This window comes from Phyllobates terribilis, unplaced genomic scaffold, assembly GCF_046119375.1.
Source record: "Phyllobates terribilis strain yellow unplaced genomic scaffold, ASM4611937v1 Scaffold_5__5_contigs__length_657084704, whole genome shotgun sequence".
In the NCBI taxonomy this organism is placed as follows: domain Eukaryota; kingdom Metazoa; phylum Chordata; class Amphibia; order Anura; family Dendrobatidae; genus Phyllobates; species Phyllobates terribilis.
Genome location: NW_027362765.1, coordinates 145,806,789 through 145,811,236, shown reverse-complemented (window position 1 = coordinate 145,811,236; position 4,448 = coordinate 145,806,789).

Genomic DNA, 4,448 nt, shown 5'->3' with positions numbered 1-4,448 from the left:
GTTAGAGCCAAGCTGTTGTGACTAGTGGAGTTGTCAGTGGCACAGTCTATATGGCGGAGTCATGGTACAGCATGGGATACTTGGTTGAGTATTGCCCGTCGTAGTTTTCCTTCAACTGTTTAACAGCATTTAGATATAACTTTGTCTTTACTCGATTTCTGGAGAAAGAAGGGCATTTCCAGTGCTAGTGTGCAAAAAGGGCTTACTGGTACTGGCATCGCCTTCATGCTAAAATTGTGTGGTGCATGTGATGTGACAAACTAATTTGTTGTTAAACAGATTGATAAAGGTTGGAAGAAGGAGAGACTGATGCAGGATCGCAGGCGTCCAGTATTCTTTGCTACGTTGACCCATATTTTTGGTGTGTTGACATCGGTTACAAACAACTCTTTCGAGGCCAGTCTCAGCAGCGATTTTTTCGCTTGCCTTTTGTTCGCAGCATTATACGACGGTGAATTAATCCCACCCAGTGCTGGGTGGTTTGCAGTCCAGCGACATCATTGCCTTCGATGAAGGTTTAAAAATTTGTGTAAAAAAAGTCCAAGATGGATCAAAGCGGTAGGGATTTTTGGTTAACAGTAAAAACCTTCAGGGTCTATTTTGTCCCACTCAGCTGATTAAAGATTTTATGGTTAATTATCCTTCAGGTCCCCAGTTTTTGGTACATGAATCAGGTACCTTTTTAACACGCTATAATTTAAGTCGGTTTTAAATTGTCCTTGCATCTTATCGGGATGGATGAATCACAATTCGTTATGCATTCTTTCAGGATCGGTGCAGCATCAAAGGTCAGCGTGCTTGGTTTGGACGACAAGGCGATTAAACAGTTGGGCAGATGGAAGTCTTCTTGTTTTCGAACATATGTTAGGCCAGATCTGTTATAATGTGATTGGTTTTTATTGCATGTGTGGTATTCCTTAATTTGTTAGAACTCATTGGTTCACTTGGTCTAATGGCGGGGTGGTTTTGTGTCATCGTATGCTGGAGGGTAACAACCAAGATTTGCTGTTGGCAATTGGAGTTCATCTAAAGTCTATTGGAAACAACATTTTCGTATCTGATTTACAAGATGGCAAAGAAGATGTGTTAGAATGTTGGGTGGCAATGGTCAGAGGGTTGAATAGGTGTTTCTACCGCCTCCCTTGGTGGGTTTTTGGCCCTGATATTTTCACATGCTCACTGCCTAGTGCAGTGACCTGGCATAGGGTGGAGTTTTGTTTGATTATACAGAGTTCAAAATGAAAGGTTATGCATCGATTGTTTTATTATAATTAATAATGCTGTGGCCATTCGTTTACCCAACACTAGTGCTTTTGAATCATACAGTATTTAACCCCTTAAGGACCCAGCCACTTTGTACATTAATGACCGGGCCAATTTTTTCAATTCTGACCACTGTCACTTTGTGCGGTAATACCTCTGGAACGCTTCTTCAGATCCCCCTGATTCTGAGATTGTTTTTTCGTGACATATTGCACTTCATGATAGTGGTAAAATTTATTTGATATGACTTGCGTTTATTTGTAAAATAAACTGAAATTTGTCGAAAATTTTTAACATTTTGCAATTTTCAAACTTTGAATTGTTATGCCCTGAAATCAGAGAGATACAGTACAGACCAAAAGTTTGGACACACCTTCTCGTTTAAAGATTTTTCTGTATTTTTATGACTATGAAAATTGTACATTCACACTGAAGGCATCAAAACTATGAATTAACACATGTGGAATTATATACTTAACAAAAAAGTGTGAAACCACTGAAAATATGTCTTATATTCTAGGTTCTTCAAAGTAGCCACCTTTTGCTTTGATGACTGCTTTGCACACTCTTGGCATTCTCTTGATGAGCTTCAAGAGGTAGTCACCGGAAATGGTCTTCCAACAAGGTGTGCCCTGTCAGGTTTAATAAGTGGGATTTCTTGGCTTATAAATGGGGTTGGGACCATCAGTTGTGTTGTACAGAAGTCAGGTGGATATACAGCTGATAGTCCTACTGAATAGACTGTTAGAATTTGTATTATGGCAAGAAAAAAGCAGCTAAGTAAAGAAAAACAAGTGGCCATCATTACTTTAAGAAATGAAGGGCAGTCAGTCCGAAAAATTGGGCAAACTTTGAAAGTGTCCCCAAGTGCAGTTGCAAAAACCATCAAGCGCTACAAAGAAACTGGCCCACATGAGGACCGCCCCAGGAAAGGAAGACCAAGAGTCACCTCTGCTTCTGAGGATAAGTTTATCCGAGTCACCAGCCTCAGAAATCGCAGGTTAACAGCAGCTCAGATTAGAGACCAGGTCAATGCCACACAGAGTTCTAGCAGCAGACACATCTCTACAACAACTGTTAAGAGGAGACTTTGTGCAGCAGGCCTTCATGGTAAAATAGCTGCTAGGAAACCACTGCTAAGGACAGGCAACAAGCAGAAGAGACTTGTTTGGGCTAAAGAACACAAGGAATGGAAATTAGACCAGTGGAAATCTGTGCTTTGGTCTGATGAGTCCAAATTTGAGATCTTTGGTTCCAACCACCGTGTCTTTGTGCGATGCAGAAAAGGTGAACGGATGGACGCTACATGCCTGGTTCACACCGTGAAGCATGGAGGAGGAGGTGTGATGGTGTGGGGGTGCTTTGCTGGTGACACTGTTGGGGATTTATTCAAAATTGAAGGCATACTGAACCAGCATGGCTACCACAGCATCTTGCAGCGTCATGCTGTTCCATCCGGTTTGCGTTTAGTTGGACCATCATTTATTTTTCAACAGGACAATGACCTCAAACACACCTCCAGGCTGTGTAAGGGCTATTTTACCAAGAAGGAGAGTGATGGGGTGCTACGCCAGATGACCTGGCCTCCACAGTCACCAGACCTGAACCCAATCGAGATGGTTTGCGGTGAGCTGGACCGCAGAGTGAAGGCAAAAGGGCCAACAAGTGCTAAGCATCTCTGGGAACTCCTTCAAGATTGTTGGAAGACCATTTCCGGTGACTACCTCTTGAAGCTCATCAAGAGAATGCCAAGAGTGTGCAAAGCAGTCATCAAAGCAAAAGGTGGCTACTTTGAAGAACCTAGAATATAAGACATATTTTCAGTTGTTTCACACTTTTTTGTTAAGTATATAATTCCACATGTGTTAATTCACAGTTTTGATGCCTTCAGTGTGAATGTACAATTTTCATAGTCATGAAAATACAGAAAAATCTTTAAATGAGAAGGTGTGTCCAAACTTTTGGTCTGTACTGTATGTCACACAAAATAGTTAATAAATAGTTAATAAATAACATTTCCCACTTTACATCAGCACAATTTTGGAACCAAAATTTTTTTTTGTTAGGGAGCTATAAGGGTTAAAAGTTGACCAGCGATTTCTCATTTTTCCAACAAAATTTACAAAACCATTTTTTTAGGGACCACATCACATTTGAAGTAACTTTGAGGTATCTATATGACAAAAAATACCCAAAAGTGACACCATTCTAAAAACTGCACCCCTCAAGGAACGCAAAACCACAATCAAGAAGTTTATTAACCCTTCAGGTGCTTCACAGGAACTGAAGCAATGAGGAAGAAAAAAATTAACATTTAACTTTTTTTCACAAAATATTAAATTTAGACCAATTTTTTTTTATTTTCACAAGGGTAACAGATAAAAATGGACCCCAAAATGTATTGTGCAATTTCTCCTGAACATGCTGATGTCAAATATGTGGCGGAAAACTACTGTTTGGGCGCATGGCAAGGTTCGGAAGTGAAGGAGCGCCATTTGACTTTTTGAATTCAAGATTTGCTGGAATAATCAGCAAACCCCATGTTGTGTTTGGAGAACCCCTGATGTGCCTAAACAGTGGAAACCCCCCACAAGTGACCCAATTTTGGAAACTAGACCCCTCAATGAACTTATCTAGATGTGTGATGAGCATTTTGAATGCCCAGGTGCTTCACAGAAGTTTATAACATAAAGACGTGAAAAAAAAAAAATCACAAAAATTTTCTTTTAGCCCTCAATTTTTTATTTTCACAAGGGTAACAGGAGAAAATGGACCCCAAAAGCTGTTGTGCAATTTCTCCTGAGCACGCTGATACCCTATATGTGGCAGAAAACCACTGTTTGGGTGCATGGCAGGGTTTGGAAGGGAAGGATCGCCATTTGACTTTTTGGATTCAAAATTTGCTGGAATAATTAGCGGACGCGATGTTGCGTTTGGAGAGCCCCTGATGTCCCTAAACAGCAGAAACCCCCCACAAGTGACCCCATTTTGGAAACTAGACCCCTTAATGAACTTATCTAGATGTGTGATGAGCACTTTGAACCCCCAGGTGCTTCACAGAAGTTTATAACCTAGAGACGTGAAAAAAAAACATCACAAAAATTTCTTTTTAGCCCCAAATTTTTTATTTTCACAAGGGTAACAGGAGAAAATGGACCCCAAAAGTTGTTGTGAAATTTCTCCTG